This window comes from Gopherus flavomarginatus, chromosome 8, assembly GCF_025201925.1.
Source record: "Gopherus flavomarginatus isolate rGopFla2 chromosome 8, rGopFla2.mat.asm, whole genome shotgun sequence".
In the NCBI taxonomy this organism is placed as follows: domain Eukaryota; kingdom Metazoa; phylum Chordata; order Testudines; family Testudinidae; genus Gopherus; species Gopherus flavomarginatus.
The window spans coordinates 103005296-103031393 of NC_066624.1; the positions used below are offsets into that span (position 1 = coordinate 103005296).

The following is a 26098-nucleotide window of genomic DNA, read 5'->3' on the forward strand; positions in this document are numbered from 1 at the left end:
GAGACCCAGAGCAAACCAGGGGAACAGTGTAGTACTCTTCAGAGACCAGAGAAGACTTACAACAGAAAGAGCTGTGGCTAGAACCTTGAGACTTTTGGTTTGGGGTTTCTGAGTTTTATCTGGAATCTGAGGTAAACGCCTTTAAACCCTCTACAAATGCTCCTTTCAGAAGGCTTTATCAAAGGGAGAGAGATAACTCTGTAAAATAGAGTATATGGCTTCTCTTTGTCTGGGCTTGTGACTCCATTGTTATCTCATTAAGGAGAGGAAACTGAGGCAGGCCACAGCAGAGTCACACAGGGGTGTTTGGGAAATGATGGTGTCTCATTTACCATGAATATAATTGCACCTGGTTATCTCATGGTAAAAACTACAGATGCATTGTCTCCACTAGGATTTTACGGTGGGATAGCTAATGTGCATTAGTTACTTTGTTGTACTTTTTAAAAAACAAAACAAAACTTTCTGGCAGTGAAGGCTTAGCTATAAAAGGATTTATGAGTTTAAAGTCCAGTAATGTTTGTTAGTTTCCTGTAATATTCAAGTCTAAGTTCAGGATCATGTTGCAACATTCACAGAAATTGAACTTAAATTTCTGTCCTACAAAGGAGTTTTTTGCAACATTAAGACACACCATTAGAATGTAAATGTTCCTACATCCTGAAGTCAGTCCAGGAAAGCCTATGTTCTAGGAATGGAACATAGAGAGGCATGAGGCCAGATAGCTGTCCATCTATAGAGTAAGGGCAGAACTATGTCCACAGACCTCTCTCTCAGCTGTGGGACTTCTGTTTGATACAGAAGTAATGTATATGTTATCACCATGGGATTCCTGAAAGGCTCTTCTGCCTCCCTGTGTGGTCAGATCACTCTTGTCAGTGATACTCTATTATTACTGAGGTACCACCTAGGAATCTCAGTCATGCACCAACATGCTAGTTGTTGTAAAAACATATAACAAAAAGACTGTCCCTGCCTGAAAGAGGTTACATTCCAGGTATGCCCATGAAAGACGCCTGGAAAGTTTGCTCTTCTAGTCAGGTGTTATGATCATTTTGAGTCTGCTAACGTTCATGCTCTTGATGTTCAAGTTTGGTGCAAAAGACTCAAACTGGGCTTGTTCAAATAAACTCAGATTATTTTCTGAACTTTTAATCCTGCTTTTAGTAATATCTCATACAGAAATGGAAAATTAAATCCTAAGTGAGTAGAGATGGGGCCAAACCACCGCACTGAGATCTCAATCCAGAGTCAAACTTCTTCAAAATATGGGGGTGATTAAACATGGGGTTTCAGGTTAGTCAATCACAGGAACAGGTGCAAGACAAAACATTCAGTTTTGGATTTTGGTTCAGATTTCCTCAAAATCCAGATTGGGATTAGGTTTGGACCAGTCTCCTTTAAGGATCCCACTGACTATTTAAATCTAATTCTCTTTTACAATTAATTTCACACTCTTGATACAACAGGCAGTGGTACTTGCAATGTATGTAATGTCTGTACCCAGATTGTAGCTACTTTATATACCGTCAGTCTCGGCTGTTGAACAGATCCAACCTTGACTAGCCATCAGTGGATTAGTTCTGCACTCTCTTTCATAGCTGATTGACACCAGGCCATCTGCTGGATTACTGAAAAGCTCCCCACTGCTGTGGATACCCTTTGAAAGTGACATAGCATGGGAATGGAAAGAATAGTTTACTAATAAATGTATAACTTCAAACCAAATTCCTATGGCTCCTAGAGAATTTTGTCCCTGATGGAGGAGAAGAGGTTACTGTGTGCATAACCTGCAACATTAATTATATTGTGTACTTTCATACTCAATTAGCATATGCATTTGTATCATATATAACTAGAAAGTATAACTATCAAATTTTCATTATAATTAGGATGACTCATAATGAAATTATGCATAAATTGTTCCATTCATTACACTGTTTAACTGACAGTCAGCATGCAAACTACAAATCCTCTGAATTCCTTATCTCCATCTCTCCTAGACCATTTCCCAAGCTAATATTGGTCAAAAACTAATATTGATCAAAGAAAGAAGAGTCAAAAACAATTTACATTGGTGCGTCCCCATTGTCTCTCAATAAGATATCTCAGTAAGATATTACTTATTACTCTTGCAAGATGCTGAGTAACCTCCACTCCCATTAAAATCAATGTGACTTTATTGATGGTTCCAAACTGAGAACACAAGTAAGCAATTATTGGGGGGAGGGGACATTCAGAAAGCATATGCATTACCTAGGAACATAAGAATTGCCAAGCTAGGTCAGATCAGTGGTCCATCTAGTCTAGCTCTTGAATATGTATTATCAAGAAGGAGAAACAGGAGCTAATTATTTCTAATTAAGGAGTTGTTTTTTTAAATAATTTTGTAGTAACAACAAAAAAGGTTAGTAGTGTATTGAGGTTATTCCTTTCATCTTTAAGGCTCTGGGAATGAGTTTAGGAGTCTTGGCTCTCCATTGAGACACCCAAGATGAGAAGACTTATTTTCAGTCCCACATCCTTTTCATTCCCTTCTGCCTCCTCCCCAGCACGAGCTCCTCTTCATGCCTGCTCTCTCACTCTGTGACCAAGGAGATCCTACTCACCTCATTACAACTCCTTTAGCTACCTACTGCCAGGAGCATTCCCAGCCCTTATGAGATAGAGGTATCTCCCAGCTTCACTTTCCACCTGCATGTCAGATCAGCCTCCACACATAGCCCTACTCTTGGCTTTTTTCCACTTGTTCACCCCTATTCTGCCTTGGCAATGTGTGCCACTTCCTCTTACTGGCCCCTGACCCCAAAGAGTGGTCAGGAACCAGCACCCAATAAGAAGATAGCTCTGGTCATGGGGCTGGGAGTTCCTCTATTGTGGAACAGGGGAGGAAAGGACTCATTCTAAAGAATCCCTTTGGAGGGCTTGTCTACACAAACAATTTGCAGCCAGGCCCTGGATAATATCTACCAAACTTCTGAATAGTAATTATAGTTTTAACTCCTATGTAGTTTGAGTATCATCCACTCTGAATAGGTTCCTGGATAGTTCATGATGTTTCTCTGCAGACAATCAGTCAAGGAAGTGTGTCCGTGTCTTCCATTTGAATCTGCCTGATGCCTCTAGAACTGTTATCACATCCCATATAAAAATCATTTCTACATTGAGCCTTTAGTGAATCAGGAATATATTGCTTAGGACAAGAAGCTCTTTTTTCCCTTAAAGTGAATTTAGTGTTCATGAAAGATGCTGGACTGACAGTACAAAAGGAAGTTCTTAAATTATCCATCAAAGAGGTATTGCACTGGTACTTGCTTCTCTTCATTCTGAACTCCTAAGAAGAAATATGTGCTGTCTCTCAGTGCAGTCATTGGGTATTCCCTTAGTACTGATTTTCATGATGTCTCTGTTTTTATTATTTAAAAGAAATTGGTTTACTTGCATCCTCCACTGTTATAAGTTACGAAATGGCTTTCCCTCTTTTGAAAGGTATAGTGTGATCACCAAGACCAGTACCAGACAAGCCTGTAGGACCATTTACCTCTTGGCATTTTTGGTGCCAATGCTGTGCCCTCAATGGACAGCTTTCACAGTTCCAACGTGTGCATTTAAATCTGCTCTGATCATTACTTGATCATTGAGTGGTTGTTTCCAGTAAGTCACAACAACTTATCAAACACTCCTCTTTTACTTTTTGATCCTCTCCTAATAGTGGTGCATACCCATTTACAAGATGGACTGTTACCTCTTCCCAACACAGCTTAACACTTGTCAGTCAGTCCAACCTTCTGGTAACCTCTATCCCATGCCTCTACATGGTTTTATCCAGAATACCTCCAACGTCATTTCAGGAGGTTGAACTCCCCGATAAAGAGATTTTATTTCTCTTCACCATCATTTAGCTTTACAACTTTCCATCTGGTCCCTTGTACACAAGCTATATTTACTATTCTCCTCTTTAAGGCCTCACATAGATCCAAATTTCTTTGTCAGCGTTCCGACATTTCAGCTTGCACATTTCAGCTTATTCACTCATTTGAGAATGGGAATGAAAGATGAGAATGAAAAAAAATTTAAAGAGTAATCCATAAACATCCTGACTACACATAGGGGCATATAGAAGACAACTGGTTCAAACTAAAGCAACACTGCTAGAAATAGCACATGAAGTCCTAGGAGTGATGAAACTAGTGCTGAAAAGGGTAAAAGGGAGACTTGGGGGTGGAATGCAGAAGTTAAATAATCCACTGGGAAACTTGAAGACTGATAAAATGGCATACTTGGAGGATAAAAAGGAGGCCAAAAGAAGAGTTGCAACAACTAAAAGGAGGGCCTGTGAGAAGCTATATAACCAGTTAGGAGGACATGAGGTACAGTAGACCAACTATAGACTTGCCAAGGCAAGTGAGACAATGCCAACAAATTTGTTTACATTGGAAATGAAGATGGTATATTGCCAATAAATGGTGTATCAATTAACAATGTTTAGGGTGATTATTTTGAAAGAGAGATGAATGAGGAGAACCCAGGGGAGGAATTAAGAACATGTAAGACCAACCAGGGCATGACAGATTACATATAGAAGAAGGAGGTTGTAGGGGTGCTTAGGAAAATACAAAGGGAGAAAGCACTTGGACTAGATGAAGTCAGTGGGAATGGAAGGCATCAAGTATTTTACAAGTTTGTTCAGTGATATTCTTAAAATAGAAAAAATACTGGATGAATAGTATAAAAGCTTTGTAGTGCCTATTTTTAAGCATAAAATAGACATTACACTGTGTGCTAATTACCATTCATGCTGTGAAAACGTAGGAAAAGATTATTGAAAAGCATCTGCATGGAATGGTGGAAATTTGGAAGGGTCATTGTGGATACATACCAGGAAGGAGAAGCTGATGCCATATCTGTGCTACCAACCTTCAAGGCGAATTTAAAGGTATGGTCTTTGTGAACCTGGGAAAAGCATATAATCGTGTACCAAGAAGAGATTAAGGGAGGACATGATAGCAGTTTTCAATTACTTGAAAGGCTGACATGAAAAAAGATGGAGAAAAGTTGTTCTCTCTTGCCAGAGGGCAGGACAAGAGGCCATGGGTTCAAACTACAGTATAGCAGATTTAGATTATCTCAGGAAAAGCTTCCTACTGAAATAACAGTAGGGCAATGGAACAGATGGCCAAGAGAGGTTATGGAAGTTCCTTCACTGGAGGTTTTCAAAAGGAGGCTGGATGGCCATCTGTCTTGGATGGTTTAGACACAACAAATCCTGCATCTTGGCAGGGGATTAGACTAGATGACCCTTGCAGTCCCTTCTAACCCATATTCCATTATTCTAACTAGTTTGGTGGAGTTTGTAATAGAGAAGTGTGCCAGAAGAATATGTCTGTCTTATTCAGGAGATACGTATGATGGATGCGCTACCATAGTGAAAATCCAATGGGGCTACAACAGAAAACTTCCAGTAAGCATTGACCTGCATCAGGAGTCAGCACTGAGCCTCTTTTTTTGTCTGCAGTGCTCATAGATGTGATACATGAGAATATACAAAGGAAGTCACCTTGAAACATGCTGTTTGGTGAAGACTTAGTGATCCGTGAAGAAGATTCCAGCCAACCCGGAACGGTAGCAACATAGTTTTGTGCAGGCTGAACTTAGAGGATATGTCTACACTGCACACTAAGCCTGAGCACTGACTCAAGTTGGAGTCCAAGCCCCACTTCCAGCCACACACACAAATCAGTCTGACTCAGGTCTGTAAGCAGTCAGGACCCAGGTCACAGGATCCTGCTAGGGGAAGGAGGGTCAGGGCCCAAGTCCTGCTGTAATGTAAGTCCAAGCCCTGTCATTTTGCAGAGTGGATGCAAATCAAACCACAGACCTGAGTCAGAGATCTGCCTAATGCAGGATAGATGCATTAGTACAGCTGTGAGACATGGGTCCAGGAACTGTAAACTCAGGTCTACAATGCAGTGTGGATGTTCAAGCACAGGCTTGGAAATGCTAAGTCTACAAGCCAGAGTCTGCAGTGTGGACATATTGTCAGGAATCAGGACTTGAGCAGAGCCAGTTGGGTTCAAGACCAGAAATAACATACCCTGCTTCCCAAGTCTGGGAGTCCCCAGAGAGCTGCCACATCCTGGCGTCCACCTAATGGCTTCTAAAACCTGACGGGCTGGAAGCTATGAGAGTTATTGCCCCAGTCAAGCACCAACCATGGCAGATCTGATTTGAGGGTTGCCCAGCTCCACCAATTGGTCCAGCAACAGTATTTAAATCAGGAGGAACAGGAAGTTTGTCTGAGCGAAAAGGAGGCTTCCTGTTCTGGCTGCATTGGACCCTGCTTGTGCCTGCCTCCTGCACCCAACCCTATTCCTGCAATGTTCCTAGCTACTACCTTGCCCCTGCCTTCACTCATGTTCCAATTATCCTCCTGCGCCGTGCTTGATTCTTGCTTCTCCTCCTGCCCTTACACCTAGCCCTCAATCCTCAGTGACCAGCCCCGGCTCTCACCCCAGCCCACGGCTTCTGTCCCTTACTTCAGCTTGACCCTTGGCTCTTCCATTTGGCATCTGACCTTGGCTCTGACCCTCAGCTTGCTGGATGCCTGCTCCACCCACTAGACCTGACTCTGGCTCTGACTACTAGGGCAGACTACCTATATCTTGGTCTCTAACACGGGGTCCATAGCAGAGTCAGTCTCTGGGCAACCTAATAAGTGCAGCTGGCCTGTAGTAGGCTGCTTGACTGGTTGGAAGGGTCAGCAGACTGGCTTTTAATCTCAGCAGCAGCAGTGCCTCCAGTTTGACAATGAACCACTGAGTAGTTTTTCAACCAGCTACATATTCACTTTATAGCAAGTTCACTTATGAGAATATCAGGTGGACTATGTCAAAAGCCTTACTAAAACCAAGATATATCATGCCACCAGCTCTCACCCCCTTCCCTCTCCTCCCTTCCCCCATCCACTAGGCCAGTAACCCTGTCAAAGAAGGATATTAGGTTGATTTGGCATTATTTGCTCTTGACAAATCCATGTTGGCGATTCCTTATCATCCTGTTATCTTCCAGGTGCTTACAAATTGATTGTTTAATCATTTGTTCCAGTACATTTCCAGGTATCGAAGATAGGCTGACTGGTCTATAATTCCCTTTGTCCTTTGTTCCCCCCCCCTTTTTTTTTTTTACGATAAATACTATATTTGCCCTTCTCCAGTTCTCTGGGACTTCACTTATCCTCCATGAATTCTCATGATGGTATACAATGAGGGGGTTGTTTAAAAACCTACATAAATTAGATGGATATTGGACCAAATTCTGCACTCCACAAATCCAGAGTAACTCCATCAATTTCAGTAAATTTACACTGGTGCAAATGAGCTCAGAATTTCACCCAGTGTATCCTTAAAAGGCCAGTCTTTGAGGGGATAAAATAATTCGCCTCTAAATGCCCAGCAAAGTAGGCAACTGGTATCTGTCCTTGGCTGTCTGGCAAAAATCTCAGCAAAGTAGGCAACTGGTGCTAAATGTGGTAGTGGCTTTTGCAGCATGGACACGTGCTCCCTAGGAATTGGACTGAAGCTATCTATTGGTTTAACAAAGGCCCATGATCTCCTCTCCAGCAATGTTGAGCTTCAGCTATACAGAAGTGACTCACTAGTACAAATTCAAACCAATGACGCTAAAGGAAAAGTTTCACATCCCACAACCAATCCCCTGTGCCATCTAGTACTCATTAATGATAAAAACTAATACACATTTTCTCTTTGTTACTGGTTTATTAACCTCTTCATTGCTGATTTTTTTTTTCAGGAATGAAGGAGGGTGGGTTATTATGCCATCAAATCCCACATCTTAATACAGCTGAATCTATTTTTTTAACAATCGCTACATTGATCCGCCTTGCTCTCTAATCGCTCGGATCATGATTCATTTCCCTCTTGCTCACTGTGATTGTTTTCATTGTAAATTAATGCTTGTGAAATGTGCTGGATTGAGAGCCCTGGACACTGTAGTTCACTTTTTAACCATTGAAATGTACTGTGTGGACACCAGAAGTAGTAGCTTCCCCACCTATTCCTGCCAGTCTGTCTTGGCATTGATCTGCAAGTTCAGACCTCTGGCCTCTTGGCTTCTACTGCCAGCAAAGATGTTTTTGTGCTGATGGCTTTTGAAAAGTGAATGTTTATACCCTCAAAACCAGACTAGCAACACTGAATAGCCAACCTTTGATCTTTACTGACCTGGGCTGATATTGAACCAGTCACCTAGAAGTGAAAGGCTCCATAGTCTAATATTCTAAATTTAATCATTTGAAGTTTTGGATTTATATTTACACATAAATCATATCTAAAACAGATGTAGGAAAGAACCCTCTCAAAGCCCCACCTTTTCCACAAATCATTGAGACTGTAAAGACCATAAAGGCACTCTGTTTATTCTGCTCATTATCATTCTGTTTTTTCTGTAGTGTAGCAACTTGTGCATTAAGACTGTAAACTGAGATGCTGCTATCTATGAATCATATTCTAATTTTGGTTAATCCTCACACACACCTATGGCACTAAATAAGCAACTGAAAATAAGATCATGTAGATGCTTCATCCTTACTGACTTAATACCATATTTGCCTTACAAAACATTGGGAAGTTTCAGATTTTGATCAATACTTTCACTAACTCTGTAGCACAGGATTGGGGTTGATAGGGATTTTGTGGCATGAAGATTAATCTTTTCATTTATGTTCATTCTGGGAGCTACTGTACCTTCCATTTCAAGGAGTGAATTTCTCTTTAGTTTCAAAATAATGTGTGAAACTCCTTTCTGCAGAAACGGTACCTTTAGTAAGTTTAAGGATGTCTGATTTTTTTTTCTCCTCTAACATGAGGCTTAAAAGCAGTGTGGGGAAAGGGGTTAGACCTATCACTGCATTTCTAACAGGCATCCTGCTACAGCATTTAATGAAAACAGAAATAGCATGCCTAGGATAGGTTAATAAATCCTACCTAATGCATGCTTTAAAACACTACAAAACAGCCTTAGCAGAGCTTCAGATAACTAATTTCAAGCATGGCTGTCTAGTGTGCCTGTCATTCCTATTGTCCTTCCAAACTATTTCAGACATTTTGAGCAGGGAGACTTAAGCTATGAGTTAGCAGGGGTTGTGACATTAATGGTCCAAAAAAGCTCAAGCACCAGGAGGCAATGATGACAGCGTTTAACAACTGGTGGCAGTTTGGAGGATTCCTCTGGATCTCTGTTTGCTAATAATTAGGCTTTGCTCCCGAGGAAGATGTGACAACTACCAGAGGTAGGATTTGCATGTAAAACAAAGGAATCTGTTGCTGTTTGATGCTTATTGTTTATGCTTTGCTCTGTGGGTTTCCAAATGCAGCCAGGTGCAGAGTGAGAAGCAGTAAGCAGAGAGGGGGTAGGGGTAAGGGAAGCCAGGCTGCTTATAATAAAATACTGTTGATATGACTAGGTTTTATGGCAGAAATGCCTTGAGGACAAACTGGTTTGAATCTCTATAGCCTACTGAGTGTGCGTTCCATGTTGATTTTCCCATGGAGTACAATGCATAGAGGTCATGAAGAAAACACTTTACCTCTTATCTACCATGCCAGCTGGGTTGTTTCTAAGCTTGGGGGGGGAGAATTGGGGGGGGAGTCCGAAAATAGGAGAGGGAAGATGTGAGAGTCTTGAAACCTGTTAGATAAGGAATATATGCTATTAACATGTAAAATGTGCCTGGAGTTTCCCTGCTGTCATGTGAAAAGGGGAAGTGAAGCATTAAGGGGTGATTTTCCTGATCAAGAACTATTTAAAATATAACCTATTGCCATGGGCAGCAATAATGGGTCCATCCATTTTGCATAATGAAAGCCTCAGCTGCACTGTTTACATTTAATTGTTTTGCTAGACAGGAACTCTAGTTTCAGACAGAAAAGGTTCTGCCTTTTCCCACCCCCACCCTCCAACTGTTGTGGCTAGAGATGGAAATGATGTATGTTTAGTTTGATATTGAATGATTTGGGAGGGGGCAGTGGGGGAAATTAAAAATAAGCAGCATAAAAAGAAATATTCTCCTTGAAAGGGTTTTTTTTCTCAAGAGAGTGAGTCCAGAGGAATATGAGGTGATATGCAAAGTTATAAGCCTTATACACTTCATTATGTGCTTGGTTTAGCATAACTAGACAGGGCAATGTCAGAAAATCACAGGTTGGGGGTTTTGAGGCAAAACAAAGCAATGTGGATTATGCATCTTCCTTGTTTGGAGACAGGTTGCAAGTTTGGGTATTTGTCATTGCATATGACCCTCACCAAGATAAGTAGCAGGAACTTAATGAATGAATATGCCTTATGTGCATGCATATGCAGCATCATTATCATTGGACCTTTCAGTGTGTTTGATCTGAAGAAATTGCTCTTGCTAATGCATTAAAGTTTCATATCCAAACAATAATGCAGAGACTTTGGAATGAGCTGTAGTCAGTGACAATACATATTGTTTGTGGGACTGCTTTTCAAGGGGCTATTAAAAATGCACTTAAAGGAACGGAGAGTCGCATTTTGCAGTGAGAGGTACAGTACCACTTGCTCTGCTGAATAATAAAATTAGGGTTATGCTATGGCTTTAAAACGACTTTAATGTGGTTGTTGTTCGATGTACTTTACAGTCCTGCTGTCAGAAGTTCACAGCTCAGAGAAGGGATTGTTTTCATTAAATCTTCATTAGGAGAAAAATTTCAATGTATCAGGAACTTACCAAAGTAATTTGCTTTCAGTCATCATATCAAATGTTTTCTTTAAGGAGAATTTCATTACATTTAAGTACTTATAAGTGGTCACGATGCAATTTATTTGATAGCCATACTCAGATGTCATTTTGATGACAAAAGTACTGAACTTGTTTGGTGACAGTAAATGCCGTCTTTGTTAAGGAGATGCAATAGTAGCTCTAGCATATTAAGAATCCTGTTTCTCTATATCTGTATCATCTTTTCTGAAATCTAAATTATAACTATTTGGCATCTGAACCAAACAGGCATATTTTCACCTAAATGTGTTGCTTTTAAGTTACAGACTGGGCAAAGGATTATGTTTACTTATGTCATGGATAGCAGTCAGGAAATAAAAATAATAGAGGAAACTTTCTTCTGAAAAACATTTTCTAGGATTTTCTGACAGGCATCAAATGTCTCATTCATAGATGAGAAATGCCACATAAATGTTACGGATGAGCAGGTATTTAAGGAAATTAAGTGTTTGGGGTTTTCCCCCTACCTAACTCTTCTCGAACCGTACCGAACCTTTTGGCAGAGTTCAGAAATGTTCAGTTAACTTTATTTCCAATTTTGCTGTGGTACACTTTTTGGGGAAGAATGGTTGAGTGGTTAGGACGCTATCTCAGGAGCTAGGAGACCTGGATTCAATTCCCTACTCCATCACAGCCTACCTGTAGGAGCTTGGGCTGTCAAATGGGGATAATAGCACATCCCTACCTCACAGGAGGATAAATATACTAAAAGATTGTGAGGGGATCAGATACTATGGTGATGGGGGGGGCCATACAAGTATCCAATATCTGAGATTTGAAATGGGAACAAAAAGAAAATACTGTACAAAAGGTGGTTCACGTTCTCAGCCTTTCCAAGCACAAGCAAGAATTACTGGACATCTCGTGGGCCAATCTGTTCTCAGAAGTATTCCAGCCAAATTCTCCTCTTTCAAAAAGTTCAGCTACCAAAAAGCATCCAGACTTCTGAGTGCGTGTCAGAACTGATCCCCAAACCCTTCGAGATTCCCTCCATCATCATTCAAACATAGCTTATTATTAGGAAAATTACATCACACAACTCTACCTCACAACTTGTCTGAAAACTGAATAATGTATTTAATTAATTTCACCTGCTTTTCTGTTCATGAGTTGTCCACACAAGGATCATCACATTGGGTTCATATGAAGGTTCATGGGAAAATCGTTTAATTTTTGCAGCTCTATTAAAATTAATTTTCAGCCTCATATATTGTATGGAATTCTCTCTTTGGCCACATGTGCCAAGTCCCCACCTTCCCTCCATTCAGTCCCTCTTATTAATCCAGGAGGCTCACAATAAGTGTGTGCATGTGTCACTGAAACAAAAACCACACTTGTCATCTCCACTGCTATGTTTCGCATTGCATCCCATCTTCTTTGTGTCTATCTTGTACATTGGAAGAAAGAAAGCTTGGCGCTGGGAGAGGGGCATCTGGGGAGGAGATTGGGAGAACATCATCAACCGTACAGAGGAGGCTGTGAGGGAGGACAGCAATAGTGTTAAGGAGAAGGGGTAGAAGAGGTAACAATAAAGAGAGCTAGGAGGAAATGCATGGACTGGGGATGTGGATCAATTATGTATATTCAGTAAAAGACCTGGACAGTTTTGAATTATGGATCAATATTCTAACTTGAGGTTCTGATGATATTGGACATTTTCCCTGATGATTTATGGTATCACCACATCCTGTCAATGGAAATAGAACTCCATAATTCACAAATTCGCAGCCTTGTTCTTTATTCTCTATGTAATACATGGACATGTTTTAAGGACGGTGCAAGCAGGGGTGTTATATGGCTCAGCCCTTATAATCCATGGGAGTAATCTTGTACCTGGGACATATGAAAATCTTGTTACAGTAACATGCTAAAAGAAAAAAGGAATGCTGGCATGTGGTTAAAAGGCAGTGAGAAATGAGTTTGAGTAAGAACTTCTGTCAAGAGGCTTCTCTCCTGGAAAAAAAATCAGCTGTCAAAATGTCAAACTGTTTTGACTTTGTAACAAATGAGGAAAAGAAGTTTATAAAACAGGGGGCCAGTAATTTATATGTCTTTGATTTACATTTTCTCTATGATTATACCAACTAGGAGGAAAACTTCAATCTCATAGAGACTGGATTTTATTGTCCAACCCACCTTCTGCTCAGGGTAAAATAAAAATCAAGGATGCTGTGAATTAACAGGGTTCTTGTGGCTATACAAACTAGCAATGCTGTGCTGTCAGTTGATAGAACCTTCAGGATAAAAGATCCATCAACCCTCTTGATGGCGTTTGGATCCAGTCATTCATAGATGCCCCTTATTTGTCCTATGGGCCAAAGATGTCAAAGATCAGTGCAATAAATGGTTTTCAAAGTGCCATGATGGCAGTTGCCCAGTTTTCACACACACACTTGCAGGAGATTGTACAATCAGTAGTTGCGTGAGCATATTTTGCCCGTGCACTCATGCTGAATCTTTATATATTGTATTGGGAGGGTGTAAAAAAACCTGGAAGAATTAGCAGAACTGAAAAAAACAGAGGATGTGACTAGAAAAAGGACTGAATCATTTTACATGGGTATGAAATTCTGGATCCAAACACCCCTTTATTAAAGTTCAGATCCTATTGGCTCTGAAATACAACCATCAGGTTCTCAATGCAAAGCTCCCCGCTATAGACCAATATTTTAATTATGAATAATGTAGGTGGACACCAGTACTGGTTGTATTTTGCGGGTAATTTTGTGTGGACCATTTTGGCTTAAAAAAAAAACTTTTAGTAATATTTTTTTTAAACTGGAAAATACAAAAAAGGTCAAACTGACTCAAATATCTCACACTGCTGCAGGGATGGGCCATCTGGTCAGTGCTTTGCTACTTCTGATGCCTGGGGTAGTGCAGAGAATTACAGAGCTGACCACCCACCATAAAACTCAGCACAAACACCCAGGAGCATTTTGGAGCTGCTGCGCCTTCTTCTGCCTAGATGGGAGGCCACAGCAAGGTTCTCAAAATGCTTGAAGATCTGGGACCTTTTTATTAATTAAGGGTTTATTTCTCTGCAAGAAATGAGCTCTATGAGTCCTCAACAACCTTTCAAAACTATACTAATCAGTTAAACCAGCAACAACATAGAATATAGCAAAAGTCAGTTAGCCCAACCTTCTCTCCAAATCCCCACTATAGTATTGCACCTCAGCTACCCATTACTTATCTCCCTATGAACATAGCAGAAATGTTGGGCTCTGCAGAGCAACGTGAAGGTTGGCAAACTATTTCTGTTACAGACAAAGAAGGGAGGAGAGTCCCAAAGGTGTGCGGAACTCACTCATCCAAGATCGACATTCTAGAATGTCAAGATTATGGTAGTCCATTTCCAATCACAAATGGATCCTTTGCTGACAATGCTTTCCTTTTATAGTGCTGAGAAGTCCTTACCAGCTAAAGTGGGTAGAACAAAATCACGCAGCCTGCAGAATACTTTCTGCAACATATATTTGGTTTCATCCCATCCTTGCCAACTAGCAGACCATTTCCCACGTCAGTGTAGTGACAGCCACTGCTGACCCCCGTTTATTATCTGCAAGTGGAGCTAGGACTTATAAATGTCACACCTCTCATACACTAGATAGGCTCTAGACACGAGTAAATAATGTTCCAGAGGAATAACCTGGAAAAGACCAAATTGGGAATGCTGGGAAGACTGAGAATGTGCCTTTTGGGGCATATTCACTGCTGGCTCTAATTACCATCTGATGCTTAAATACCACAGACTATGATATAATCAAAGGCAAGAAGAAGAAAAAAATGTAATATGCTTTTTGGTCTGGGGTTTTCCTCTTTATACACAGATGAAAAAAGCCTTCTGTATCTGCTAGGTAATAGTTGTTCTTTCAGCTCAGATAATAGAGACCTGTGCTTGTGACGCTGAAGGTCCACAGTTCTGTCCCCTTGATGACCTGTAGTGGAGATTTCTACAGAAATGCAGTTGAAATAACTCCATCCTGAATCTGGGAGAGTCTTGCTGAGCAACAGACATGAGCACAGACAGAAAATATAGAAGGCAACAGAATTTCTGAGCTTTGGTTTTCAGTCATCTTGACCTATCTATCCATTGATAATGCACTGACTTGAAAACTGCTTAAGAGGAAGAGCTATCAGTGGTGATGTCGTAGAAGCGAGTAGGAAACTGATGCTGTTATGAAAGTCTCTGTAGTGCATGTTGGCACAGAAGGTGTAACGATATCTGTTGGGATTTACTAAGGATTGCTAGTGTAGGAAGTTAGCATTTCAGAAAAAGATACAGAATGAAAAACTTCAATGAAACTAGGCAACCTTTCAATCCATTTAACAAAGCCCAGGCAGTTCAAGGCATGGGAAACAATCATTGAAACACTCAGCAAAGAAAATAAAATGCTATGGTTACAGATGAACTACCTTAAGAATCAGCAAATGAAAAGGATAGACCTATTGACTGGGTAGAGCACAGACTTCTGACAACTTTCTCTCTGCATGCATCCAATGAAGTGGGTTTTAGCCCACAAAAGCTTATGCTCAAATAAATTTGTTAGTCTCTAATGTGCCACAAGTACTCCTCATTATTTTTTCTCTTTGTGTTTGCTGCTTTATCTTGAGTTGATCTGTCTGACATTCCACTCTTTCGTACCTGTTGTTGCTCTCCCAATAGTTAATCTTATCAGATATATATTTTCCGCTGCCAAAGAGTGTCACTTGCACCTATCTGTCTTGTCATGATATTTTTCAGGATGTCCATGACCAAATCTTTTTCAGGTCTTAATTAAGAAGATCCAATAATATTGTATGAAGCTGATTTTGAAGAATTTTACTACTGGTAAATAGCCTAGAAGAAATTGCTTTTATCTATTGTTGGTTTCTGCCTTAGACATTTCAAGTAGTTTAGTATAATACTTCCCCACACATCCCCCTTCCTACCGCTACCAAAACCATCCACAGCCAGTCCTTTCTATAACTATTCCAATTTTACATAAGGAAAATGACTGGAAGCAATTAATTAAAACTTTTTGACTGGGAAGCATGCGTGGCTGCTTCTATTCAATGAGAGCTCACAAAAGAACCCCGGTATTTGTGAGCAACGTATCTAACGTATTAGATGTGAATAGGATTTCTTTTTCAGGTATGCATGCCTTTGTGTTCTCCTGAGTGAATACTTTTATTAGTAGACATATTTAGAGTGTTCCAAGTCAAGCAGAGGAGATCTCACTTAGAAACTCAATCTTGATATAAATGTGTCTCTCTGCTCTCTCTTGCTGAGAGTTTGATGGATTAAGAGTGATGGATTTAGCTGGGGCCTGAACTGTCAAAAGCCCTCCAAAACTTGCAGAGTTCTGTCTAAACATTAGAAGTCCTAATTCTGAAGTTTGATCACTTGATTTGAAGGAAAAATCTCCATTTATCGACTTTAGCAGTATTAGTAACAGTGATATTTCATCAGGCATAACATTCTTCCTTTAGCACTGAATTTGCTCCTGTATACAAACACAGAACTAAATTTGAGTCCCAGTGTAGGGGGCTTCCAATTTGGGACCAGAGTACGACAAAGAGTATGACAAAACTCCATTGACATCCATGAATTTGGACTTGATCAAGAATTCACAGAGGTACTTCACATACATATAGACATGTGTAAACTAAAATCCTGGATCCAAACACTCCTAAGCTTGAGGGTTGTTCAAAAAACAAAGCTAGGTCCAAATTTTGCAGATGTCATTTTGATTTCTGATGTATGAAGCCAACATCATTGAACTTCGGCGCTTCAAAATTCAGATCTGGATCTCAATGTTGTGGCTTGTGGCCATCCCTAATATAATTTCAACCGATGCATATTAAGAATACAAACTAGAACCAGGGACCATCATAACTAAAAGCAGAATTTTTTTTACCTGCCAGCAATAGTACTGAGAACCCTTTTACAGCTTCCAGCCATTAAACAGTTTTACTCTTTATTTGTCTGTGGATTTTGTATTGCCTCTAACATCTACACACACTCCACATGTGAATTATATCAGCATAGGAAGACCCCTAGTGGACTTCATAGAGTCTTCTGCTCATCTCCATTCCTTGCTTGGGAAATTGTCCTACTCTTCATGGGCCGGTGGACAAATAGATTTCTCAAGCCCTCTTGCTCACTGGATGACTTGCAATTCCTTCAGCCTGCATTAAGATTTGTGACGTTTTCTTATATTTCTGAATATGCAGAATCTCTGTTCCGACTGGCTCTTTTTACAAGTCAGTCTCTCTCGCTCTCTTTCTCTCTCTCTCACAGACACACACACACATATATCAACCCACTGGTCACAGGGCAAATATCCAGAAGGCACTTATGTAACACAATAATAGGCAAGAAATACCACTGCACAATTGAAAATTTCAGATTTTTATTTATTTGTTTGTTTGTTTGTTTGTTTTTGATTAATGGAAATTGAGTACAGCTGATTTCCCTATTCTCTCCTATGGAAAATCTGTGGGGTTGAGTTAGAGAAAGTAACAATAGATACAGTTACATAGATAAAATATTTGAGAACATGACCATTATTGTCATGTTTTCTCTTTCCATTTAAAATAATGTCAAATTGATCCTCATTTTAGAAGTCAGAAAACTACTGTGTTACCTGTCTGTCTGTCTCCCTGTCAATGGGTTTTCCATAGTGCCCATCACCATAACATCAAGCACAGTGTATATACAAAATAAAAAGGAGTCATATAAAAAATGGAAGCTAGGTCAGATTACAAAGGATGAATATAGGCAAACAACACAGGAATGCAGGGGCAAGATTAGAAAGGCAAAGGCACAAAATGAGCTGAAACTAGCTATGGGAATAAAGGGAAACAAGAAGACTTTTTATCAATACATTAGAAGCAAGAGGAAGACCAAGGACAGGGTAGGCCCACTGCTCAGTGAGGAGGGAGAAACAGTAACAGGAAACTTGGAAATGGCAGAGATGCTTAATGACTTCTTTGTTTCGGTCTTCACTGAGAAGTCTGAAGGAATGTCTAACATAGTGAATGCTTATGGGAAGAGGGTAGGTTTAGAAGATAAAATAAAAAAAGAGCAAGTTAAAAATCACTTAGAAAAGTTAGATGCCTGCAAGTCACCAGGGCCTGATGAAATGCATCCTAGAATACTCAAGAAGTTAATAGAGGAGGTGTCTGAGCCTCTAGCTATTATCTTTGGAAAGTCATGGGAGACGGGAGAGATTCCAGAAGACTGGAAAAGGGCAAATATAGTGCCCATCTATAAAAAGAGAAATAAAAACAACCCAGGAAACTACAGACCAGTTAGTTTAACTTCTGTGCCAGGGAAGATAATGGAGCAAGTAACACTGCTCTACAGCCAAAATGCTTCTGAAATAAATATAGTACAACTTTACTAATTCTGGGTCACTGAGAATGAAAATGATGCTTAAAATTGTTGATTGGCTCTAGTTTTCAAGATATGCTATTGGGTCAGTATATACGACCCTTGACTTGGGAATGGCGGAGGATAAGTGAGTTATAAAGGGAAGGGATCTCAATTTAAACCAGAAATGACTAAAATACATCTTTGACTGGATCTATGAATAAATCTATGACTGGGTTTGGACAGTACTTGCTTTTTAGGCAAAACAATGAATGATGCAATCTGAAGCTGGTATTGCGTCATACATGATATGAATTGCATCATGTTATTCCTAGAAGTCATGGATGATGCAATCATAACGAAGCTTACATCACTCTGCTGAACACATTGCCCTATATCAGCTCTAGAAATCATACGGTATTGTGTTCTCTTATTTGTCAGTGTTTGATTTTGCAAAGGGACACATTTCTGTTTAGCCAAAGTGAGCAGAGATGCCTCGTACTTGTGTGAACAGTGCAGATAACTTCTGCTATGTTTGTGAAGTGACTTTTGCATCACAAAAGCGCAGTATAACCACTATGGTTAAGAAAGCCTATCACCTTTCTTTTGGCTGCAAAATTGGAGATCAGGACAAGAGGTGGGCCCCACACATATGCTGCAACACTTGTGCAACAAATCTTCGCCAGTGGTTGAACAGGAAAAGGAAATCTATGCCTTTTGCAGTGCCAATGATTTGGAGAGAGCCAACAGATCATACCAGCAATTGTTACTTCTGCATGGTGCCTCCAGTTGGGAAAGGTGTGTCAAAGAAGAAAAAGTGGACTGTGCATTATCCAAACATTCCATCAGCTATACGCCCAGTACCCCACGGAGAAGGACTGCCGGTTCCTGATGCACCAGAATCATTCTCACTTGAGTCAGATGAGGAAGAGGATGAAACTTCTGGTCCTGAACCATCAATGTCACAGGACCCACATTTTCTCCCATCCTCCTCCTCTGAACCACACCTCATAACACAAGGTGAACTGAATGACCTTGTCAGGGATTTGGAACTACCCAAGAGTAAGGCAAAGCTGTTGGGCTCCAGACTACAGCAGTGGAATCTCCTGGCAGGCTATCAGGGCAAATGAAGCCCATCAATGCTTGCAGACTATTGCTGGACAGTGACAAGAGATGCTCCATTTAATGAAAACAAGAGACAAGCCAAGAAACGCCGAGTAGACACTGAATAGGACTAAACTATGTACATAATAGTTTTTTGCCTTTTGTTTCATAATAAATGTTATTTATATAATCCTTTTGCTGATTTTTAAAGTGTTACATAAACAGGACAGGTGAAATATTATCATGTAGAGCAACCATAAACACATGAAAAGACCTAGGTTTACAATTTATGATTAAAATTCTTCTATCTACAAAATATACATAGACATAAAATGTAAAAACTTAAATATCTTAGAAACAGTAGCCAATCAGTTGTTTTAATTGTCAGATTTGAATTCAGCACATCAAAATACATAATAAATATCACATTTTATCTCTGAAGCAGACAACTTCTCAAAAATTGTAGACCAGTGTAATTAAAGAAATCGTCTGCAAACACTTGGAAGGTGGTAAGGTGATAGGGAATAGCCAGCATGGATTTGTAAAGAACAAATCATGTCAAACCAATCTGATAGCTTTCTTTGTTAGGATAACGAGTCTTGTGGATAAAGGAGAAGCGTTGGATGTGGTATACCTAGACTTTAGTAAGGCATTTGATACGGTCTCGCATGATATCCTTATCGATAAACTAGGCAAATACAATTTAGATGGGGTTACTATAAGGTGGGTGCATAACTGGCTGGATAACCGTACTCAGAGAGTAGTTATTAATGGCTCCCAATCCTGCTGGAAAGGTATAACAAGTGGGGTTCCGCAGGGGTCTGTTTTGGGAACAGCTCTGTTCAATATCTTCATCAACGACTTAGATGTTGGTATAGAAAGTAAGCTTATTAAGTTTGCAGACGATACCAAACTGGGAGGGATTGCAACTGCTTTGGAGGACATGGTCAAAATTCAAAATGATCTTGACAAATTGGAAAAATGGTCTGAGGTAAACAGGATGAAGTTCAATAAAGACAAATGCAAAGTGCTCCACTTAGGAAGGAACAATCAGTTTCACACATACAGAATGGGAAGAGACTGTCTAGGAAGGAGTATGGCAGAAAGAGATCTAGGGGTCATAGTGGACCACAAGCTACATATGAGTCAATAGTGTGATACTGTTGCTAAAAAAGCAAACGTGATTCTGGGATACATTAACAGGTGTGTTGTAAACAAGACACGAGAAGTCATTCTTCCGCTCTACTCTGCGCTGGTTAGGCCTCAACTGCAGTATTGTGTCCAGTTCTGGGCACCGCATTTCAAGAAAGATGTGGAGAAATTGGAGAGGGTCCAGAGAAGAGCAACAAGAATGATTAAAGGTCTTGAGAACATGACCTATGAAGGAAGGCTGAAAGAAATGGGTTTATTTAGTTTGAAGAAGAGAAGACTGAGAGGGGACATGATAGCAGTTTTCAGGTATCTAAAAGGGTGTCATCGGGAGGAGGGAGAAAACTTGTTCACCTTAGCCTCTAATGATAGAACAAGAAGCAATGGGCTTAAACTGCAGCAAGGGAGATTTAGGTTGACATTAGGAAAAAGTTCCTAACTGTCAGGGTAGTTAAACACCGGAATAAATTGCCTAGGGAGGTTGTGGAATCTCCATCTCTGGAGATATTTAAGAGTAGGTTAGATAAATGTCTATCAGAGATGGTCTAGACAGTATTTGGTCCTGCCATGAGGGCAGGGGACTGGACTCGATGACCTCTTGAGGTCCCTTTCAGTCGTAGAGTCTATGAGAGTCTATATTGTATAGTCTGGTTCTGCGTATATTATTGGTTACTATAATAAGGATCAAACTCTGCTCATCTTAATCATATGAATATCCCTGTGACGATAATCAAGCTAATTGCATCAGTAAGGCAAGCAGGATTTGGTTCTAAATCAGCTACCAATAGGATCTACATGCTGCTAGGTCATAAGTTCTTTTATTATTGTAAAGCCTACACACACACACACACACACACACACACACACACACACACATAGACATACGTCACTATTTTTATCCCAATAAAAGACGTTAGTTGTCTCTGTTTGCTGTTGTTCTCCTGAAAAAACTAAAAAGAAAGCATGAGATTTTCAAAAGCACCTAAGTGAATTTGAATCACAAGCCACCTTTTCACCTAAGTGACTCTGGAGCACAGGTCCCACTGAATTTCATTTAAGTACATCTGCAAATCCTACCCAAAAAATGGGCACGTGGGAATCTCATGCCTGGTCACTGGCTCATCTGGTCCAGTATCCAATCTCTAACTGACCAGTACCAGATGATTCAGAGGAAAGTGCAAGAAAAGCTGTTGTGTAATTGTCCATTGTGGGCTAAAGGATTTTTTTTTCCTAACTCCCCAAGAGAGTGTTTGATTCATGCCCTCTGAAGCATGAGGGATTATATCCCTTTTTAAAAGTTTATCATGTCTAATATATAGATGTTCTCTTTATTTTTTTTAAATCCCACTAAGCCCTTGGCTTCCATAATATCCTGTGGCGATGAGTTCCATGTGCTATGTAAAAAAGCATTGTCTTGAATGAATTTACATGTGTTGCTTTTCAATTTCACTGCTTTTCATTTGTACTATGACAGAGGGTAAATAGGGTGCCCAGTATGCCTTCTCAATACTACTATTTTGTATTCACCTGTCATATTCCTTCCTCTTTGTCTCATCTCTAACCAGTCCCAATCTTTTTAGTCCCTCCTCTTATGGGAGTCCCCCTTCACTCTCCTCCAATCATTTTTGTTATCAATCTCTGAACCCTTTTTATTTTTGCTATCACCTTTTATGAGACTGGATTACCAGAAATGAACACAGAATTCTAGGTGGGGGCATACAGTTGATTTACATAAGGTCATAATAATTGTTTTCTATTCCATTCTATGTCCTACCATTTTGATTGCTTTTTTGTGTGCCGATGCGTGTTGAGCAAACCTTTCCATTGGGTTCCCCACAATTACACCCAGGTCTTGTTCCTGAGTTGTTACAGTACAAGCAGTTTAGAACCCAGCAATGTGTGTGAGTGGTTCAAATGATTTCTTCCAATAAACATTACCTAGCTTTTGTCAGTAATGAATTTCATCTGCCATCATGCTGCCCATTCACCTAGCTTGCTAGGTACTCTCTGAAGTTCCTCACAGTCTTCTCTAGTCTTGGCATACTTATATAATTCTAATACCAAAAAAGATTCCTATCATTTATATTCAAATGTGGTGACCTAGTGAGTTACTCTGCAAGCCTCAGCAGTCTCCAAGATCTCTGTGAATGAATAAATATCACAGTCACATCTAACTGCATCTTTAATGATCTTTAGATTTCTTTTTACTGTGATGATTTCCATCTCTTACATGTGTGTCAGACAGTGTAACAACTAAGCATGCCTAGTTGTGCTAATACTTTATTAAAGATAATCAGGTAATATCAGGCAATAAACTTTACTGCTTTAAAATACTCTATCTTGAATTCTACCATCAAGTGTGAAACTGCCTTACCCTAAGAAGATCATATGTTAATGAATAGTGTCCTTCAGCTAAGAGGCGCAAACTGTTTTGAATAAAAACCACTGTGAGCCTGTGCCTCGCATTCAGAAAAATCAAACTCAAACACTTCTCCACAGTTCTGAAGTGTTAACTTTCTCTGGTTAACTTTCTCCTTTTGGCTGGTGGTGAACAAAAATTGTGAGATCACACTTTCTGGGTCAGCTACAAACTGGAAAGACTAGAAATAATAACACTTATACTCTTTGGGGTGTGCGAGTGAGCGAGTGAGTTCCCGGCCCACATCAAAGATCCACGTTGCACTCATGTCCCTCCAACTTGCAGGGAATGAGATGGGACTCACTCCGGGCTAGACTGTGACTGTCAGCAGAGCCCTGGGAAAGGGTTGGTGCATACGCTGCACCGTGCCAGGAGTTAGCTGCTAAAACGGTTCTGACTCAGAGACATTCCCCTCCCTGCCCCCACTGCATCCCCTTCATTCAGGAGGGTAGCAGTTTGCTTCTGGCTCATATCACCAGCAAATCACAGCAGCTTCTGTGCCAGGTGAGCATAATAAAGGGACAAAACAAAGATTCACCAACTCCCACCCCCCTCTTCCTGTCCACCTGCTCCTAGGAGGGAATAGGCGAACATTTAACACCTGCTTTAACCTGCTCAGCCAGTCCCACATCCTGATACCCCAGATGGGGAAAGGGGGATTCTTGCTCCCCTGAGCATGCATGCAGACAAAGTCACAATCCCACTTTAGGCTGACAGACTTGATTATATATTTGAAAGCAGGAATGTAACTCCACGTGTGTGTGCGTGTATGTATCTTTGCAGCTTACATTGTGCATTATGTTAGTAGTAAGAACAGGAGTACTTGTGGCACCTTAGAGACTAACACATTTATTTGAGCATAAGCTTTCGTGGGCTAGAACCCACTTCATCGGATGCATAGAATGGAACATATAGTGAGGAGTTATATATACATACAGAGAACATGAAAAGGTGGGAGTTGTCCAACCAACTCTAAGAGGCTAATTAATTAAGATGAACGTTTGTCAGCAAAAAAAACTTTTGTAGTGATAATCAAAATAGCCCATTTAAGACAGTATTAAGTTAATTATGTTAAGTATCCTCACAGTTTCTTGTCAAACTATCTTAAATGGGCTATCTTGATTATCACTACAAAAGTTTTTTTTGCTGATAACAGTTCATCTTAATTTATTAGCCTCTTAGAGCTGGTCAGGGCCGCCCAGAGGAGGAGGCAAGAGGGGCAATTTTCCCCAGGCCTCGGGCTCCGCAGGGGCCCCCACGAGAGTTTTTCAGGGGCCCTGGAGTGGGGTCCTTCACTTGCTCCAGGGGGCCTGGAAAACTCTTGCGGGGCCAGGCCCCAGAGCTTCTTCCGCTCCCGGTCTTTGCCAGCGGGGGGGACCTTCAGCTCCGGTGGGAAGGACCCCCCGCCAGCGAATTACCGCCGAAGAGGGATCTGCCACCAAAGTGCAACCCAGTCTTCAGCGGTAATTCAGCGGTGGGGGGCCCTTCCGTTCCGGGACCTGCCGCCGAAGTGCCCCAAAGACCTGCGGCAGGGTTCCCCCGCCACCGAATTACCGCCGAAGAGAGGGCTGCACTTCGGCAGTGGGTCCTGCTTCGGCGGTAATTCGCCGGCGGAGGGCCTCCGCCACGGGTCTTCGGGGCACTTTGGAGGCGGGTCCCAGAACCGAAGGGCCCCCCGCCGCCGAACATGGCCGGCTCTAGACATTTCACCGCGCGGGGGGCGCCCTGCCGCTTGCCGGTCCTGCGGCTCCGGTGGACTTCCCACAGGCATGCCTGCGGTTGCTCCACCGGAGCCGCCTGCCGCCGACGGCCCCAGGCCCCCGGAATCCTCTGGGCGGCCCTGTAGTTACTTGGGCAACTCCCACCTTTTTGTGTTCTCTGTATGTATATATAACTCCTCATTATATATTCCATTCTATGCATCCGATGAAGTGGGCTGTAGCCCACGAAAGCTTATGCTCAAATAAATGTGTTAGTCTCTAAGGTGCCACAAGTACTCCTGTTCTTTTTGCAAATACAGACTAACATGGCTGCTACTCTGAAACCTATGTTAGTAGTGTATTGGAAACAACTAAGATGAGCAGAAGATACAATAGGGCACTAATTACCAGGCAGTATTTTATGACTAATTCTGCTCACAGCTCCAGAATTTCTTAGAAAAGAAAACAAACGTATCAGGAGGTAGCCGTGTTAGTCTGTATCCAAAAAAACAACAAGGAGTCCGGTGGCACCTCAAAGAGTAACCGATTTATTTGGGCATAAGCTTTCATAGGTAAAAAAACTCACTTCTTCAGATGCATGCAACAGAAATGGTAAGAGGAGATACGACTGGCGAGATCTGCCAGTGTTCAGTATATGAAACTGTAAAATCTGTAAATGGAATACTGCATGCGGTTGTGAAAACGCTAACCTCTTAGCCATGTTTTTTGGGTCCTTTGCTCTAGGCAGGCTGTTGTTTAGTTTTCAGAGTCAAGTGCTTTGACCCAGCACCATGTATAGCCTAAGAGTATGCTGAGCAATCTTTGTGCCTTTTGACAGCAGGTTGCATTGTACCCACTGCATACACGCTGTCACACGCTGCTTCAGTTTCCTAGGGGCTTTATCCATATTTCTAAATTGTTTAGAGTGAGCAGCAGAAAGCGATGAAAGAGTAGGACAGTAGAAGCTCCACATGAACTGGCATATCAAAGATACTGAATGTTTATTTGGCTGCTATCTGATAACTTTTTTGTGTGATAATTAATATTCTAGAGCTAAACAGACCAATATTAGTCTGGCTGTATCATAACCTAGTCCCAGATTTGGACCTTAGCGTCCCAAATATGGAGGTTAGCATGAAAACCTCCAAGCTTAGTTACCAGCTTGGACCTGGTAAAGCTGCCACCACCCAAAAAATTAGAGTGTTTTGAGGTACTCTGGTCCCCCCAAACCTTCCCTGGGGACCCCAAGACCCAAATCCCTTGAGTCTCACAACAAAGGGAAATAAACCTTTTCCCTTCCCCCCTCCAGGTGTTCCTGGAGAGATGCACAGAAGCAAGCTCCATGAATCTAAACAGAGGGATTCCACCCTCCCCGTTTCCAGCCTTGGAAAACAGAAGTACCGAGAGCTAATCTCTCTTCCCCCCTCACCCAGAGGGAATGCAAAGTCAGGCTAGTAAATCTAACACACACAGATTTCCCCCTGACTTCTTCCTCCCACCAATTCCCTGGTGAGCACAGACTCAATTCCCTGGAGTTCCCCACTAAAGAA

At 41.1% G+C, this 26098-nt stretch overlaps 1 protein-coding gene across 3 annotated transcripts in view; it reads left to right on the forward strand.

The window, feature by feature from the left end:
- LOC127057248 (calcium-activated potassium channel subunit beta-2) overlaps nt 1-26098 on the forward strand; it is a 268310-nt gene that overhangs the window by 65513 nt on the left and 176699 nt on the right. The window contains exon 1 of one of the 3 annotated variants that reach the window (XM_050966144.1): nt 9231-9307. The exons of the other annotated variants lie outside the window; for them this stretch is intronic. The gene's annotated coding sequence lies outside the window, so the exon portion shown is untranslated. Of the gene's footprint in view, nt 1-9230; nt 9308-26098 lie in introns of those variants that run through there. 3 annotated transcript variants of the gene reach the window in all.